This window comes from Leptopilina heterotoma, unplaced genomic scaffold (genome assembly GCF_015476425.1).
Source record: "Leptopilina heterotoma isolate Lh14 unplaced genomic scaffold, ASM1547642v1 Lhet_303, whole genome shotgun sequence".
In the NCBI taxonomy this organism is placed as follows: Eukaryota; Metazoa; Arthropoda; class Insecta; order Hymenoptera; family Figitidae; genus Leptopilina; species Leptopilina heterotoma.
This window is the reverse complement of record NW_025111007.1, coordinates 280,735-301,166: the sequence shown is the minus strand read 5'-3', so window position 1 is coordinate 301,166 and position 20,432 is coordinate 280,735. Positions and strand designations below refer to the sequence as shown.

Genomic DNA, 20,432 nt, shown 5'->3' with positions numbered 1-20,432 from the left:
TCAGCCGTATTAGATCCGCCATTTTGAATTTTGAAAAACTGACATCGGATTCGTAATCAGCGACCTCGAAAACCCTCGAGTAACAAAAGCTAAAGAAATTCATGCATTTTTTTGTGAATTTGTTATAAACAAATGTTATAAACAAATTATCAATTTGGACGTTAATATTCATGAATCTCTTTAAAATTTGTCACTCGGGGGTTTTCGGGTATGAGGATTTCGAATCCAATGTCAGTTTTTCAAAATTCAAAATGGCGGATCCAATATGTCACACAAATAATTCTCTTTATTTTCTATTTTTTTATTTTCTTATTTTTTCTTCCATTTTTTCCCTTTTCTCAGGTATTTTCTCTCTGTTTCTCCCTTTCTTCTGAAAAAGAAAATGAAAAAAATAATAATAAGAAGAAAAAGAATAAAAAGTCTTTTTTTTATTCTTCTTATTCTTTTTTTCTTTGTCTTCATCAGAAGAAAGGGAGAAACAAAGAGAAAAGACCTGAGAATAAAAAAAAGAAAAAATATATAAGAAGTCTTCTTTTTTTTATGCCACTTGGAAGCGTACACGTGCTCACCCTCCAACTCTTTTCAACCTGAAGTAAAAGCGCGCACCTGTAATTGCCAGTCCAACCGTTTGTCTTACTACACTCGGAGTGCAGATATTATTCACCATGTAACCGCACGTACGATAATAGACACTAATGGACGAGCAAATTAACTCTCGAAAAACGATATATCGCTTCCTGATGCAATTCAAATTCAGTTTGCAGTGTCAGAATTCCAAGTTTGAATTTTAATGTCCTGATTTTTTCCCTTTTCTCGAATGAAATGTATGTAATTTATTTTTTAAACTGAAGAAATGTGTGTAATTTATTTTTTAAAATAAAGAGAAAAGTTTTTTAGCTTTTATTTTATTGAAATATTGTTTAGATACTATGAAAATAGTAAAAATTTATATATTCGTTGTTGTGCAACGTGGCTGCGTGGTACTTTACATGCTTTGCGTCTCTATGGATTAGGGTTCAATCCCACCTGCATGGGGAATTTTTTATTTTTATACAAAAACTACTTTATCATAACTAATATCATTATTATTGTTATTATCATTACAACTATTTTTACTACTGATTTTACTACTATTTTTTACTACTATAATTTTAACTACTGTTTTTACTTCTAATTTTTTTTTTACTAAAATATTTATATGCGATTTTAACTATTTTTGAAGGGTATTTTTTCTCATTCTTCTTCATTCTCAAGTTTGAAAAATTGTGTGTGAATAAAAGTACACGAAAACAGTGCTTGATTTTCCTGCTCGACGTTTCAACTTTCTTCCCTCTCTCTCTCTCTCTCTTTCTCCTTTCTCTGAGTCTCTGGTTTCCCGATTTTCCCATCTTGGCGTCACAACTTCTCGACATAAATAATTTATCTCAACACGATGTGGTAGGAGATATTGCATTAAATATGAAACCCAATATAAACTTTTCCGCCTTACTAGCTATATTGGAATGAAACGATCTACGAAGATGCAGGTAGATCAGCACATTTACTCGATCTCTTCCAATAAAAATAAAATTTACATATATTTTTTCTTCTTTTTCAATCATAATGTGCATTCAGAAACGATGAGTTATCTTTAATTTATTGTATTATTTCATTTAAATAAAGAGAATTAATCTCCAGAAAAAGAAATTTATATTTTTGAAAATTCTTCAGTCATATTAGATCCGTTATTTTGTATTTTGCAAAACTAACATCGGATTCGTAATCAGCGACCTCGAAAACCCCTGAGTAACGAAATTTATAGAAATCCACGCATTTTTTTGTGAATTTGTTATAAACAAATGTTATAAACAAATTATCAATTTGGGCGTTAATATTCATGAATCTCTTTAAAATTTGTCACTCAGGGGTTTTCGGGTATGAGGATTTCGAATCTGATGTCAGTTTTTCAAAATTCAAAATGGCGGATCCAATATGGCGGACGACGTTTTTAAAAAATGATGGAATTTGCCTGAAACTTGTTACTCGGGGGTTTTCGAGGTCGCTGATTACAAATCCAAGGTCGGTTTTTCAAAATTCAAAATGGCGGATCCAATATGGCGCACAAATTGTTAAAAAATCGCATGGAATTTAAATGAAACTCGTTACTCAGGGGTTTTTAGGGTCGCTGATTGCGAATCCAATGTCAGTTTTTCAAAATTTTAAATGCATGATCCAATTTAAAGTAGTTATATTTTAGTAAGTTTTAAACTGACAGCGCAGCGGTGGGATTATTTGTAAAGAAGTAAAAATAAAATAAAAAAAAGGATTATTATTAGTGATGAGTCATTAATTAAATAGTATGACACTATTTTTCAGTAGATTTATAAAATTCCTTTCGTAAAGAAAAGAATTTTTTTCCGTCCCCCATATTTTTGACTGTTATCTAACTTTTAATCTTGCAGTAACTTTTAATAACGAACTGTTTTTTGTTCTCTTTTTTCTCTACAGAATGCAGAGACAAAGCCAGAGAAGCTCGGAGGTGGAGGTTGCGCGTATGCGCCCTATAAGCGCGGCAGGCTAATAGTCCTAAAGCCCATCCCCGACACCCTGCAGCCACACACCTGGTGAGTTTTTTTCCCTTCTTTTTTTTCATTCAATTTATTGTGTGACATTTTTTTTCATCTTCTAATTATACACTTTTCTGAATTTTTCAAAATACAAAAACAAACAATCCTAATAGAGGTACTAATAATTTTAAATAGAACGGAAAAAATTTTATACTACCATCAACATTTTTTTTTTTTTCATGAAAAAAATACTTTATTAGAGAACTTTTTTCTAACCCTATTTTTTTCAACAACAAAAAATAGTTCGTTTATTTTTTTAAAATAGATAATAGAGAGGAAATTTGATAAAAGTTTAATTGTAGAATTTTTTTTTCTTTTGCAATGAGTTTAAAAATGGAATTTGTGGATAAATATATACGGTGTGAATACTACCTGAAAGCGTTCATTAAGAGTTAAACCAGACTGTGTATAGAGGGGAGTAATAGGGAGGCGTTCAGCCAACAAAGCAGGCGGACAATCCGCTGTTTCCTGTGAGACTTTTTTTTTGTTAAAGTGATTGATTCTCTTTTTCGTAGAATACATTAATGGACAATAATGTGTATATAGTAAAGAATTACTGCTTCCTACGAAACAGCATAAATTTCAGTAACGTTTCACTCAACGTTTTCAAATAACAATTTTCCCCCTCCTCTCTTATTGACCCTCAAAATTGAGAGTATACGAAAAAGCCAAACCCATTTTTTTGTAGGTAATTTTATTATTATTATTGTTAATTTCCTCTATTAGTAGATTCCAAATGTTTTACTGATTTTAATTATAGCAATTATTTATTATTAGTTATAAGTAATATTTTTTTAGAAAATAATTTTTTAGAAAGAATATAAAAATTAAAATATAAAACGAATATAAATAATAATATAAATAATAATATCAATATTAATAAATAATTATAAAAATAATATTCTTTACTTTAACTCTAAAGATAGTTCGGCCGAATTCGGGGAGTGGGGGTATGGGTATACCCATACCCCCACTCCCCGAATTCGGCCGAACTATCTTTAGAGTTATTATATTAATTATTATTATTATATTATTTTTATTATTATTTTATTTTTATTATTATTATTATTATATTATTATTATTTTTATTATTGTTATTATTTATTTATTGCTTGTTTATTTATTTATTTATTATTGTTATTATTATTACAATTAACGTTTGAGAAGTTTGAGACTTATTTTGGCCTCAATTAGTTGCGAAATTTGAAAGTATAATTTTTTTCTGTTCGAAAGAAAATTTAAGTGCCAATAAGTGAAACATAACTCGTAAAGTGTCTTTTCTTTTTAATTGGAAATTCAACGTCGAGTTTATAGTCGACTATGAACGAAGCGACTCATTTCCAATTTTCCACTCCCTTACTTCTCATGAGTCAATGCACTCGGATTTTTTTTCTCCTTTCCTTCTTCTTCTTCTTCTTTTTTGAAAGACAGTCTTTAAAATTCATCAACATTAAAAAGTTTTTACATTCCACTTTATTTCCCTTCCATTAGAAATAAAAAAATCCCTAACTCTTTAAAAAAAATTTTTTTTAAGTTTGAAGAAAAAAATCGTATTTTGAAAAATAGATTTTTTATCAGATGGCAAGAGGTAAATTTTTTGAGATAAAAAATTCTTACCCCTCTTCAATTTTTAAACTTGAGAAAAAATTTTTTTAAATTAAGGATAAAATTATTTCTTTAAAAAGAATTTTTTTAACTTGAGGATAAAATTATTTTTTTGAAAAAATTTTTCTATTGGATGAAGAGTGGTAAGTTTTTAGGGAAAAAAATTTCTAGATGGAATTTTCTCTATAAGTTAGGAAATAATTCTCTCGGCATGTTTTGAATATGTAATCTTTTAGTAAAAAAAAAATCGTGTGACCTATTTTTTTTCGAAGAGAGAGAGAGAGAGAGAGAGAAAAGAAAAAAAAGTGGTGAGAGAAGAAAAATATATTTTTTCTTTTCTTTTTTTTTAAATAAGAAAGATCTAGAGCAGAATGGGCAACGGTAAATAAAAGATTCACGTTTATAGTAAAGGAAGCATAGCAGCAGGCGTCACGGATCGAGATGAACGCTAATTATATTGTCTCACTTTCAGGGCATCTTATAACGGCGCCCCGGAGACGCCTCACTACCATCTATTCCCTTCGATGAGGAGAAAATTACTGCTCTCAATTTTCCCCGGAAATAATATCAGCTTCCTTGGAATAAATAAATTTATATAGATAACTATGTTGGCGTCACGATAGTTTAGTTGTAATTTATATCGGTAATTTCAAAACTAGAAAAGATTCTCCCTCTCGCGATAATTTATTTTTATTTACATTCTTTCGAAAAGCTGTTTACGCTCCAAATAAAAATTTAGATTTTACTAATTATACTACTAACGTGGAATTCAATTTATTATTATTATTATTATGCAAATGAGAAAATTTTCTATTTTCAAATATAAATTTTTGAATATTCGAAAATTTTTGTATAATTCTTATTCTTTGCAAGAATTCAATTATTTTTATAAGTAGTAAATTTTTTTTGCTGAAATTTTATCATTTTTAGCAAAGTTTTAATAAAATTTCACGAAAAAATTCAATTTTTTTCTTAATTCGTTAAAAAATTTTCAGAATTTTTCAATTATTTTCTAAAATTTTAATAAGTCCTTCGAAACAATTCAATTATTTTTATAAATAGTAAAATTCTTTGCAAAAATTCAATTATTTTTATAAATAATAAAATTCTTTGCAAAAATCCAATTATTCTTTTAAATACAATTTTTAATAATACTTTTCGAAAAAATTCAATTATTTTCTAAAATTTTAATAAATTCATCAAAAAACAAATAAATTATTTTTTAATTTTCAATAACATTTTTTATAAAGCAATCGAATTATTTTCTAAAATTGTAATAAATCGTACAAAACAATTGAATTATTTTTAAAAGTAATAAAATTCATTGTAAGAATTAAATTATTTATTTATAAATAATAAAATTCTTCTCATGAATTTAATTATCTTCAATGCAATTTTAATAAACTTCAATAATCAAATATTTAATTATAATTATTAACAGGCTATTATTTTAAAAAGTAAAAAACAATTATTTCTTTAATTCAATTATTTTAAAATCTTTCAATTAAAATTATTTAAAAAACTATTTCAAAAAAAAAACTTTAAAAAAACTCTTCAAGAGAATTTAATTATTTACAAAAATTCTAATAGAATTGTTTCAGAAGAGTTTAATTTTAAAAGAGTTCTTTAATCGTTAAGAGTTTAATCTTTAGAGTTTAATCTTCGCAAAAATTTATTTTTAATAAAATTTTAAAAGTAAAATTATTAAATTACAATTATTAACAAAATCGATTATATTCATTAGATAAAAGAAATTTTTTGAAAGAATTTTATTGAATTAATGAATTAAATTATTTTAGAGAATTGTAATAAATTTTTGAGAAGAATTTAATTATTTTCTAAAAAATCTTAATAAAATACAATATAATTAAATGTTTTGTTTGTATTTCAATACAAATTAAATTTAAAATTTAATTAATTTTTAAATAAATAATTGTTGGTATAAAATAGTTTTCTAATTTTGGTAGTTTTTGCCTCTATAGTTAAATTTTTAATTGTTTTTGCCTCTAAAGTTAAATTTTGGGTAGTTTTTAAATTTACACAGGGTTGCCACAGGTCAGGAAAAAGTCAGGGAAAGTAAAATTGGTCAGGGAAATCAAGGAAAAGTTAGGGATTTTTATTAAAGTACTGGAAAGAATTGAATTTTGGAAAAGTTATAAATAATTGAAAAAAATTCAATTATGTTCAAAAATTAAAAAAAATTCTCGTCAAAATTCAATTATCTTTAAAAATAATAAAATTCTTCTCCGAATTTCAATTATTTTCAAAAATTTTAATAAAATGCTTTGCAAAATTTCAATTGTTTTAAAAAAATTTTCATCAGTTCAATGATTTTCAATATCCACTATTTTAATAACATTTTTCAAAAGAATTCAATTATTTAAAAAAAAAAAATGCTTATAAAATTCTAAGCAAACATTAAATTATTTTCATAAATAATAAAAATTACACAAGAATTCAAATATTTAAAATTTTTTTATAAATTTCTTCCAAATAATTCAGTAATTTTCATAAGTAATAAAATTTTTTAAAAAATTTAATTATTTTCACGAATAATAAAACTTATGATAGAATTTCAATTATTTTTAATACAATTTTAATCGAATTCCTCTAAAAATTTAATCATTCTTGAAAATTTTATTAAAATTCCTCGAAAAAATTCAATTATGTTGATAAAATTCTTTATGATACTTCAATTTATACACGGAGAAAAATATAAAGTAACTTTTACTACTTTTATAGTAAAAAAATTTCCAGTAAAGCATTTTTGGTAATTTTTACTACTTTTGGAGTAAATTTTGCTACGTTCGAAGTAAATTTTTGTAAAAATTAGTAAAATTTACTTCGAAAGTAGCAAAATTTATTACAAAAGTAGTAAAAATTACCAGAAATGCTTTACCGGAAATTTTTTACTATAAAAGAAGTAAAGGTTACATTACATTTTTCTCCGTGTAAAAACATTCATTTATTCAGTAAATTATTTATTTTTCTATTTAAATAATTGAATTGTCGTAGAATTTTCTAATAAAAATTGATTTAAAAATGAATATTAATGAATATATTAAAAGCATGAAAGCATGAATTTTTTAAAATAATCGAAAATTGAATTCTTTCGAAGAATTTTAATAAAATTTCTGAAAATAATTGAATTTCTGCAACGAATTTTATTACTTTTTACTTAAATAACTGAATTCTTTTAAAAACTTTTATTAAAAGAGTAAATTTTGAAAATTTTTGAAATTCAACGAAGAATTTCATTATTTGTAAAATGTAGAAATTTAATTCTTGCAAAAAAATTTTTGAATATAATTTCATTTTTCGAGAAATTTATTTAAAATTGTATGAAAAATAATTGAAACCCTGATGTGAAGAATTTTATTAATTTATGAAAGTAATTGAATTCTTGCAACGTATTTTATTATAATTTTTGGTAATAATTTAATTTTTTTTTAAACATTTTATGGAAATTGAAATTTTTATAAAACATGAAGATTTTTATAAAACATGAAGATATCGAAGACTCGGAGTGATTTATATCTTCGTGTTTTATAATAATATTCTTATAAGTTGTTGAATTTTAAAAATGTTTGAATTTGAATGTTTTGAAAAATTTTAATTCCTATGGAAATATAATAATTAAATAGTTATTTAAAAATGATTGATGAAGTTATTAATGTTTGCAAATAATTTTACAATTAAAGAAATTTGTAAGTAAATGTAATAAAATGATTTTCTTTTTGGAGAATCTTATAATTTTTAGAGTGAATCAGAATATTCTTTAGGGTCAGGGAAAAAGTGAAACTTTTGTCTGGAAATCAGGGAAGAAAGTCAGGGAAAAACAAAATTAATTTTTTGTGTCAACCCTGACTTTACATTTAAATTCTTGGTAGTTTTTGCCTCTACACTTGAAGTTTTGGTTGTTTTTGCCTCTACAGTTAAAGTTTTGGTAGTGTTTGCCCTTATAGTTATATTTTTGGTATGTTTTGCCTTTATTGTTAAATTTTTAGTAGTTTTTACCTCTATAGTTAAATTTTTAGTAGTTTTTGCCTCTATAGTTAAAGTTTTTGTATTTTTGGTCTTTACAGTTAAATTACTTAAATTTTTGGTAGTTTTTGCTTCTACAGTTTTTGCCATCGTAATATTCCACTTGCCATATATAAATGACTTCTCACCTTTTTTAGACGTTCTCGTGAAGGCTTGCGCGCTTTAGATGTGGGACGAACTATCGGTTTTACGTCCTTGCGCATAAATACAGTATGCATATATATATGTGTGTCTGTGTATCGGTGGGATATATGTTCTGCTTTTATCTCTCATCATACTTTTACGACCAGAGCACCGTAATAATTTTTCCTCTCACTCTTCTCTCGTCAACTTCCTCTGTTTCTCTCTCTTTTCAGTACCTGCCTTTCTCTTGCATAATACCGCCACGGGTAATAGCGATACACATTTATACACACATACATTTTTTATATATGTCCCCATACACTTGCATTTCCGGTTTTTAACTTTGTTTACTAATTTATAAATATACACTTTATCTTTCAATGTCTTTCTAATATGCGATGATCACTTCAAGGTGAACTGCTAATGTATATCCGATTTTTTCGTTTCAAAATTATTGCCTATCGAAAGTTTAGCTTCGATTGAAATTATATACTAAGCGGGCAATAATTAAAGTTATAACAATAATTAATTATAATTTAAAAAATACATTAAATTATTAGTCTTTACTCACAATATTCTTTAATTTAACTCCAACGGTAGTTCGGCCCTATTCTAGGAGTGGGGGTAACATGCGCGCGCAGAGCGAAGAAATCTAACTATTATTGCGTCAATATTTGGAAAAATTGCGAATATTAAATACTATTCAGTCACTTTTTTTTGAAAATAAAATCCTATAATCATTTTCTCAAAATAAACAAAAACCGATTTTGTGAAGATAAATTTGTCTTCGATCGGAATTTGCAAATAATTTTATTTATTTTATTTATTGGAAGTAATAGTTCGAAAGGAGAGATAAATTACAAACTTCTTGAAATTATTGATTTTTTCAGAGTCACGATATCAATGATATTTTATATAATATATAAAGACATATATGGTATGAGATATTGGAAATTAGTCGTGCTAACAAAGCGACATATTTTGGCAGTGTGCCCAATCTGAAACTTGCCTGTATTCGTAATCTGTGCGAATCTTGGCACTTGCTACTCGAGCGCTGTTCAATCCTTTACTCTATTGAAGCGATGTTGTTCCATTATACCGTCGTGCCCTCCGGGTTGCCTGGACGTTGGGGTTCGAGGGGATGGATCTGGTGTCGTTTTGGGATGCTCTGATAATGTGGGGGCCTATCAGGGTCCTTGGCTCGGCACATCTTACAATAAGTGAGGGAAATTCGTGAAAGAGCGGGAGGCTAGCGTCGGTTCACAGAAGCGTGGATCAAGTTAATTGACCATCGCCCTGGGAACTGACGGCTGAATCCGCTCTACGAATTCAAGTGCACGCCAAGGACGCTGATGGTAAGTTCATATCGTTTTTTCAATTATGTAAAATCACAAATATTAGTTTGGATGTTTATAGTTTTTTTTTGTACATGAAATTTCGTAGTGTGGCGATTTATAGTGGGCGGATTTAAATTGATGAAAGGCAGAGCATCTCGAGAGCGATCTAGACTTCGTCCCTTGGTACCAGGTTGCAGAGGATGGAGTGAGACTCCATAAGAGTGGATAAGAGTGACTTTCACCTCATTAACTGAAACCAGCGTGCGACTCGAGGGCGCGGCGGGGTTTTGGATGAAGCAACGGACGCTAACTGCTCAAGTCTTGCCTGATAAGTAAAGTTTTATGTTCTCATGTGTGAATGAAAGTTAATTAATACGTCTCTCCCAGGGCGATTTTTTTATACATGAATATACCGATTAAATTATCAATAAGGATAATATCCCTTATATTATATTTGACAATCTGTGATTAACTCATTTCCAGATTTATTTATTGTGACTCGATAATTTTTATATAAAATTGATGGTATAATTATCTAATTTTTAGTTGTATATTCATTTTATATGTTTTCCTTATTTTAATTATAACATTATTTATTTCTCATTGATGGATATGTAATTTTGATAATTATTCAATGCCAAAAAATTATTTTATGATTCAAGTTAATTTTTATTATAAATTCTGAGTTCTGTAAAGTATTAAAATTGTTACATTTGGCGCCCGAACAGGGACCCGACGTTGTGTGTCCTCTAAATTGTTTTTATATTGTATTCATTTTGTCGTGTGAATGATTGTGTAATTTTTGTTGTTGTATTTATGTCCATACGCTCTCCGGTAAGAACAAGGTCGCATTTGAAAAGAGTAATATCGACGCCGTTGAGTAGTAAACGAATAAATAAACGTGGTAGATTTTCGCAAATTAAAAATATGACTCCGAATCCAGAAAAGGAAAAAGAATCGGTCAAGTTGCAACATGCTCAACAACAAATTGATAAGTTAAATAATGACTTATTACAATTACAGCACAGTCATAGATTACAAATTGATCAATATAGTGTAGAAATAAATAATTTACGATTGTTAACTAAAACTCAAAATGATCAATTGCAGGCTATTCGAAAACAACTCGCTGAAGTGCCGGTAAATAATAATAATCAACAATTTTTTCAAACCTTGATTGACGGAATGCGCGCAATTCATATTGAAGTTAAACCGCCTAAATTTCGTGAAGCTCAAAATCCTCAAGTTTTTATTGAAAAGTTGGATAAATATTTTAAGATTAAACATATTTCTCTTAATGAACGGTTAGAATATCTGGACGATGTTTTTGACGGAAACGAAAAATTGTGGTTCGAAACGCAAACGTTCGCTGATTATGCTAATTTTAAAAAAAAATTTATTGACGAATTTTATTCTGTAGCCGTTCGAGTGAGAATTAAGTCGGAGTGGCATAAAAGAAAGTTTGATCCTTCGAAAGATCAACTTAATTCATATTTTCTCAATCAAGTTAAAGACGCGCAATATTTTACACCGAAGATGGAAAATTATGAACTCCACTATACGATCATACAGCAGTTACCCATGCGAATTCGAGAAATTTTGTCGGCTGTGGATTTTGCGGATTTTGAAAAATTATGTCAAGTGTTGTCACAATTAGATGTAACATTTCGTGATAAGCAGGAGAGTTCTAAAAGGGGGCCCCTCTTTCATGGCGATAGAACCGAGGAGAAGAGAGGTGAGTCGCGTGGGAATCAGTCTCGAGGGGGGGATGGAAGACCGATGCAAGGTGGGAGTCAGCAGCAGAGTAACAATCGGGGAAACTTCCCTGCAAAGGTGGTGACATCGAATATTGGTATGAGTCCCGGCCGGGCTGAGTCGAATAGTCATTACTTTACTCATTTCAATGCAGAGGAGGAGAAGATCTCTCTCCCAAATTTGTCAATTCCCCCTCCGACATGGTGTAAATATGGTAGTCAGGGTGCCGATGGAGAAGATTTTGATAGCGCAATGGAAAATAATATCTCTAACGTGGAATTGTCGCGGTGTTACGATTATCATGACTTTGATAGTTTGAGTAGGGATCTCCTGGGTGGGGAGTCAGAGAGGGTAACTCCTTCGTGTCATATTCCCCTCTGCCCACGGGTTACCCTCTCCATTTTCTCTGTCCCCATGAAGGCACTCGTGGACACGGGTAGCCAGATTACCGCGATTTCTGAGTCATATTATGCTTATTTGAAACAACATGGGAAGTTCTTCATTCTGCCTGTAACTAATATTAGATTATTTACTGCAATTGGTAAGAAGCCGACGGTTGTTAAAAAACAGGTCGCATGTGACGTCAGGATAGATGGAAAAAAGATTTCATCTCAATTTTTAGTGGTTCCTAATTTGTCGAATGATATGATAATAGGTAATGATTGGTTATTAAAAAATCGAGTGGTAATTGATTATGATAAATTGGGAATAATAGTCGATGGTATTGAATTGAACAATTCAGTAACTCATTTTGGAAATAGAGTGGAAAAACATGCCGATAATAAAAGTGACGATCCGATAATGTATATTCAGGTGTTAGAGGCTTGTGATGTGGGTTGGGATTTTGGTATGACGCTAGGTGGGGAGATCGGTGGTGAGACTAATGGTGGGGATCAGATCATGGGGAATTCACGCGCCAGTAAGACCGATGACGAATCTCTGTCTGTCATAGATACGAGCCGTGTAAAAGAAACTTCAGTGCAGGAACTAGCAAATAATGTAAATAAAGAACACGTAGTAATTAAAAAGCATCGTGAAAATATTTATGAATATGATCAGGAAATAGATCCAAATTTTGTTGATTTTATTGATGCTGGGGAGTATAATAAGGATTATTCGAGAGAGATAGAATCATTTAAGGAAATTGGAATCTGTCAGGAAGGATATATAAGTCGAATCGATGTGGGAAATACTTTTTTGAGAGACGTTGAAGTTATCGCTTCTGAGATTCCGGGGATCACTGATCGTGAAAGAGAGGTTTTTGCACAAGTAATGTCCAAATTTGAGTATTTATTTTCCGAAAAAAATTGTGGTGCAAAAGTCACTCCCTACCAAATTCGTGTTAAGCCCCATAAAGTACCTGTGTTTAAAACATATTCAATTCCGATAGCTCATCGAAAAAAAGTAAGTTGTAAAATACAAAAAATGTTAGAAGCACGCGTCATTGAGAAATGTAATGTTTCTTATTGCAACCCAATACGTATAGTCATCAAAAGTGATGGAACGGTACGTATTTGCTTGGATGCTCGATTTATTAATGTAATAATCGAATCGGATCACGAGGCTCCGCCTTTGGTTTATGAATTATTACAGAAATTTCAGGGTATTAGTTACTTGTCGACTACTGATTTGGCAACAGGGTACTGGCAGATACCACTGCATCCAGATAGTCGCAAGTACACTGCGTTTCTGTATGATTCTCAGATGTACCAGTTCTGCAGGCTGCCATTTGGCCTAAAGACGGCTGGTTCCGTGTTTATTCGATCGCTGCATGAAGTTCTAGGGAATCAATTTGAAGAAACTTTGACTATTTATATTGACGATTTTTTAATTACAACTAAGGGAAATTTTTATAATCATATTTATGAAATTGAAAAAATTTTTACAGTGTTACAAGAAAATAATTTTACTCTGAATTTGGATAAATCTTTGTTTGGTAAAAAAGAGGTTAAATTTTTGGGGCACGAGCTGTCCGTGGATGGGGTTAAACCGAGACAAGATAAACTCGAATTAATTCAAAAATTTGAAAAACCGCGAAATCGAACAGAATTGCAAAGGTTCATAGGAATGTGCACCTATTACCGCCAGTTTACAGTCAAACATGCCATTTTATTGGAACCCTTCAGGTCTTTATTAAAAGAAAAAAATTTTTGGGATTGGACTCCGCAACATGATCGGGCGTTCGAAAATATGAAGTTGGCCTTTATAAATTGCGTTCAACTGGATCATTATTTGCCTGGTAAGCAATTTCGACTACAAACCGATGCGTCCGATTTGGGGATTTCTGGCATTTTATATCAGGTGGATGATCTAAATGAATTTAGGGTGGTGGCGCTGGTGAGTCGTTGTTTGGCGGAGGCGGAGTTACACTATACAACGACGGAAAAGGAGCTGCTAGCTATAGTATATGCTGTTATGAAACTTAGAATTTATTTGCTAGGAACGAGATTTGTGATTATCACCGATCACAAAGGGTTAACGTTTCTAAATTCCACTCCTTATCTTAATTCCCGTCTTATCAGATGGAGTTTGCTGCTCCAGCAATACGATTTTGAGGTGGAATATTGTAAAGGTAGCGATAACGTGGTGGCAGACTTCTTTAGTCGGAATCCAAGAGGGAAGTTTGAATCCGTGGTGCAGGAGGGGTTGTCGATCGATGTTTTGCATGTTGAATCTCAGGGGGTTGAATTGAATGGTTGCTCCGGGTTGACCTTGACCAGTGATCTTACTTATGATCTAAAAAATCTAGAAACTCTGCAAAGGGAAGATGAGAATATCCGCTCAATTATTCAGAAAGTTAAAAATAGAGAATTATCTCGATTTTTTGTCGTGGAAGAACAGATTTTATTTCGCTTCGATCAGACGTTGAAGGCATGGCAGATTGTCATACCTGAGGTACTCACGAGAAGGATCGTTGACTGTATTCATACGAAATTAGGACATCCAGGGGTGTTTAAAACTGGAGCGTATATTCGTCAATACTATTATTGGAAAGCTATGAATGCGGAAATTAAAAAATTGGTAACATCTTGTGATTTATGTCAGCGCGTAAAGATCAATAACACGAATATGTCGAGTGTGTATCGGATGGTATATTCGTCGGAACCGCAGGATCTTGTCTGTGTGGATTTTTTTGGGCCACTGCCAAGGTCAACAGGGGGGATGGAGTACATCTTTGTTGTACTAGATGTATTCTCTAAATACGTGAGGCTTTTTCCGATTAAAAGGGAGACCACAGATACTGTCTTGAGAAAACTTTTCCAATCATATTTTCCGGATATGGGTTATCCAAAAAGAATTCTGTCGGATCACGGGTCCCAATTCACATCGCCTAAATGGGGACAGAGGTTGCGTGAGGTTGGAATTAAGGTTATATTCTCGTCGATTCGTCATCCCCAGGGGAATCCCGTTGAACGCGTAATGAGAGAAATAGGGCGCCTTTTTAGAACTCTGTGCGCGGATAAGCATACGAGATGGGCGCGTTGCGTATCGGATATTGAGTTTTTTTTGAATTCGACTACTCACATGAGTACGGGATTTTGTCCTCTCGAATTACATTTTGGGAAAAAACCGAAGGATCAGATTTTCGATATTGTTAAATTTCCAGAAGGTGATAATTTGTCGGGAGAAGCAAAAATTGTATTGGCTAGGGAACGATTAAAAAAAAGTTTCGAGCGTCGAGCAAAAACACAGAAATCGACGTCAAGAATATCGTTGCAGGTGGGTGACCTTGTATTATTACAAGTACCAAAGCAATCTGATGCTTTGAAAAAAGTAACCAGCAAATTCTTCCACATATTTTATGGTCCTTATGAAATATTGCGAGATTTTAACAACGGATCATTTGAACTTGGGGATCATAAAAATAGAAATCGCATTATTGGTATATATCATCAAATTAATTTAAAAAAATATATCAAAAATGAATATTTGTAAAAATAATCAAATTGCTGGCACTTCGAACGGTATGCGAAATTATAAACATCACTACCAAAAAGAAATAAAAAAATCAAATATTCTCTTTTATGTTTTTCTTTATAATCTATTATAAAAAAAGAATAAATAAATAAATAAATAATAATAATAACTATAAAATATAAAATGGTTAGTGTCATTTCATTGGATTGAGGAAACTTGACCTTTTCTTTCTTTTAACACTCAGAAATAAGAAATTGTGGGCATCGGTTAATTGTAACTGGATTCATATGATATTTGGAATGCATATTCGTTGTATAATAATTGATGTATGAGAATGCTTAATTTGTATAATGAGTATCATCAGGAAATGTTATAGAATGAGTTATTTTATTGTCGACGCTGATGTGATATGATTTTGTAAATAGTGAAAAGAAATGGGGAGGAGGAGATGTCAATTTGGTAATTGATCTTGCATATTATATGAAATTGTAATCGTCGTAAAGAAATGTGTGTATATTTAGTATCTCTGTATCATTGCATTATAAAGAGCTAGGGGGAGAATGAAGCGATGTTGTTCCATTATACCGTCGTGCCCTCCGGGTTGCCTGGACGTTGGGGTTCGAGGGGATGGATCTGGTGTCGTTTTGGGATGCTCTGATAATGTGGGGGCCTATCAGGGTCCTTGGCTCGGCACATCTTACAATAAGTGAGGGAAATTCGTGAAAGAGCGGGAGGCTAGCGTCGGTTCACAGAAGCGTGGATCAAGTTAATTGACCATCGCCCTGGGAACTGACGGCTGAATCCGCTCTACGAATTCAAGTGCACGCCAAGGACGCTGATGGTAAGTTCATATCGTTTTTTCAATTATGTAAAATCACAAATATTAGTTTGGATGTTTATAGTTTTTTTTTGTACATGAAATTTCGTAGTGTGGCGATTTATAGTGGGCGGATTTAAATTGATGAAAGGCAGAGCATCTCGAGAGCGATCTAGACTTCGTCCCTTGGTACCAGGTTGCAGAGGATGGAGTGAGACTCCATAAGAGTGGATAAGAGTGACTTTCACCTCATTAACTGAAACCAGCGTGCGACTCGAGGGCGCGGCGGGGTTTTGGATGAAGCAACGGACGCTAACTGCTCAAGTCTTGCCTGATAAGTAAAGTTTTATGTTCTCATGTGTGAATGAAAGTTAATTAATACGTCTCTCCCAGGGCGATTTTTTTATACATGAATATACCGATTAAATTATCAATAAGGATAATATCCCTTATATTATATTTGACAATCTGTGATTAACTCATTTCCAGATTTATTTATTGTGACTCGATAATTTTTATATAAAATTGATGGTATAATTATCTAATTTTTAGTTGTATATTCATTTTATATGTTTTCCTTATTTTAATTATAACATTATTTATTTCTCATTGATGGATATGTAATTTTGATAATTATTCAATGCCAAAAAATTATTTTATGATTCAAGTTAATTTTTATTATAAATTCTGAGTTCTGTAAAGTATTAAAATTGTTACACTATCACACTTGATTCTGATTCGCTTCCGCATTATTAACACGAGTATACTGCGATTTCACGCAGAGTGACAACATACATATATATATATATTGAATATAATGTTGATAAATTTACACTTGAACTTGTACACTTCCCTTGAAAGTCTCAGTCAGCCTTCAATCATGTCAATTAATTTTTATGTTATAGCATAAATTATGCACTTAAGAAAAATTCACTTTAAAGAAAAAATAATAGTAAATAATAATAATAATAATAATAATAATAATAATAATAAATAATTTTATTACCTTAATTTATTATTTACAGGCAATTTATTTCGATTTTTATAGTGTAAAAAGTATAAATAGACAAATATTTCAAAAATTATTTTTGAATGATTTTTCTAATAAAATTTTTGAATTATAAAATTAAAAAATTTTTCAATAATTGAAATTTTGTCAAATTTAACTGAAAATCATTGATTTTATCAAGTATTTTATTATAATTTTTGTAAATAAACTTTTGAAAAGTTTCAATTGGAAATTTTGAAAATAATTGAATTCTCAAAATATAAAATTTAATTGAAATTAACTTCTAAAAATTATAAAATATTTTTGAAAAAAGTAATACTTACAAAAATTTTTCCTTGTAATTTTTTGAAATACAATTATTTTTCAATAATTTTAATTACATATTTCCGAAAATTCAAATACGTACAAAAAATAGTAACATTGAAATTTTTTAGAATTATTTGTAACACTTTGGAGAAAACAATATTTTTTTTATTAAAATTCAACAAAAAATTAGTTTCTTTTCAATTATTATACAAAAATTCAATTATTTTCGTAAAATAACATGGCAATATTTTTAAAAAACTGAGTTTTATAATTTTTCAAAAATTCCTTTTTATTAGATTCATTTTTGTTCCAAGATAATTATCTTCGAATAAAATTAATTAAAATTTTTTGAAATTTACTTTTTTAGACTTTTTGAAATTTCGGAGAAATCATGTTCGTTTTTAAAATTAAAATTCTGCATAAAAATTTGATTATTTCTTTTAATATTTTTCAAAAATTCAATTATTGGTAAAGGATTTTACCAAATTTCAATTATTTGGAAATTTTTCAATTGTAAGTATAAATGAAAAACCTTAAAACTTTCAAAAATAAAAATATATTTGAAAAATTAATTTTAAGAAATTCTTTATTATAATTTTTTAAAAATAAATTACTTTCAACATTTTTGGTTAAATATTTTCAATAATAATTCATCTTAATAACTTTTATGAAAAAGAACCATAAACAGTTACAGGTAGAATAATTATGGAAAATTGAATATTTTTATTTAAATAATTGTAAGAAACTTTAAAAATAATTGATTTGGAAATGAAGTTTAGTTAAAAATTGTAGAAAATAATTTAATTTTCGAAGAGTTATGATTGTAATTTTAAGAAATTATTAAATTTCAGAAGGTTTTAATTTTAAGTTTTTCTAATTTTATTTTCCATGGAAAAACAAATAATAATTATTTAAATATTTATTTAACAAAATTATTCAAGTTTTGAAAAATTGAATTTATAAATCAGTGAAAAAGTAAAATTTTTAAAAATCCCAATTAAATTCTTTTGAAGAATTTTATTAAAATTTTTGAAAATCCCAATTAAATTATTTTGAAGAATTTCTTTAATTTTTTTTAAATAATAAAATAATGGAGTTTCTTTAATAATTTAAATTGAAAATTTTAAATCTAATTGAATTTTATGAACAATTTTTTTTATTGTTTAACAATAATTAAATTGTATTCTCATAGAATTTTCTATCAAAAATTGTTCTAAAAATGAATTTCAATTAAAATTTTAAATAATAATAATTTAAAATTTTAAATAATTGAATTTTAGAAAGGTTTCAAATTAAAATCTTTGAAAATTTTAATTTTTCATACTTTTAACTAACGATTCTGTAGAATTAGGTAATTTTTTTGAAAAAGTTTAATATTGATTTTTTTTTTTGAAATTATTTAAAGTTTTTTATTTTATAATATAGATTTAATTTTGGATTTAATTAAAGAATTTTCGAATAATCGATGAAATTTCGTAAAATTAAATTTTCTAAACAAATAAACTTGAAAATTTTCAAAGAACTTTTTAAAAAATTATTAAAAATAATTGATTTAAGGAAGAATTATAGTTAAAAATTCAGAAAAATAATAATTCACTTGAATGATGAAAATAATTTTGAAAAAGTTACAGTAGCAATAATCTTATAATAATGAAATAATGATTTTCTCACTTGGTCGTGTTTTATAACATTTTTTTATAAATCGTATAATTTCAAAAAGGTTTGAATTTGAAATTTTTGAAAATCTTAATTCCTGTGGACAAATAATAAATGATTAAATATTTATTTTAAATAAAAGCTATTGATATATTTTCGAATCATTTTACAATTAAAAATTAATTAAACTTTTGAAGAAAATTGAAGGAAATTGAAGGAAGAAGAGTTTAAAGAAGAATTTTTGTATCTTTTTTTTAATCTACTAATAAGTTGAAATTTACCGCTGTACAATAGGAAACTTTTGAAAACTACATATTATATATATACCAAATAACTGAAGATACAAGTCGATATACTGTTTCTTATACTCAATTTAAAATTCGTTTTCTCTTTTTCTCTGTTTATCTCGGAAAATTCAAAACTATAACATAAGCACAAATTGAATTTTGAAAGTGGATATCTCGGGTTTTCCAGGCATACTCCTGAAATGTTATTTTAAGCCACTAAGAGGTAAAATGACCTCATCTTGGTCCTTGCGTTTTCCTATCTTCTTATTTTCCATTTCTTTATTTCTTAATCCTGGTTTTTCTATTTCTACCTTTTGTCTCCATGACCTTTTCTTTTCTTTTTTCTTTTTTTTCTTTTGATTTTTTCTTTTTCTCTCTTTCTTTCTTTCTCTCTCGCTTTTCTATACGCAAGTGATCGTAAAAGAAGTTGCTTGTGAATTTCAAAAGAACGTTTGTACCTTAACATACGTTGCAAAAGAGAAAAGTGAAGATAAAAAAAAGAACGATTAACATTTGAATTATATTTTCTTTCCTCTGGAATTTCGATTAATTTTTCTAAATGAACTGATAATAAATTTAGAAAAATACAAATTAAGAAGAATTTTAAAATTCTAAAATTTAGAAAAATACAAATTGAAGAATTAAATGAATTTTATTTAGAATTAAGAAACTTTTTCGCTTTTAATTCCAAATAGAACAAAAAAAAATAAAACAATTCGATAAAATTGAGTTTTTTTTTAAGAGAAAAGATTTTTTTCGGGAAAATTTTTTATGTATAGAGGAAATTATATGTATATATATATATAGAAATTTGAGGAAAATTTATTTTAGAGAAGAAAATTTTATTGAAGGGATTTCTTATATGGAAAGGTGTGCGATAGTTTGACAAACGTATAAAAGAGTTTAAAAAAGGCTTCTTTGTAATAATTTCATCAACCATAAAAAGTTCCAAGTAGATCGTAAAATGTA

The 20,432-nt window shown here is 28.8% G+C and overlaps 1 protein-coding gene across 1 annotated transcript in view; it reads left to right on the top strand.

Annotated features, from left to right (window-relative positions):
- The first annotated feature begins 2,487 nt into the window (after positions 1 to 2,487).
- The window catches only part of LOC122504527, a 102,224-nt gene continuing 84,279 nt past the window's right edge, over positions 2,488 to 20,432 (top strand). Inside the window, exon 1 of the mRNA XM_043615679.1 lies at positions 2,488 to 2,603. The gene's annotated coding sequence lies outside the window, so the exon portion shown is untranslated. The remainder of the gene's footprint in view (positions 2,604 to 20,432) is intronic.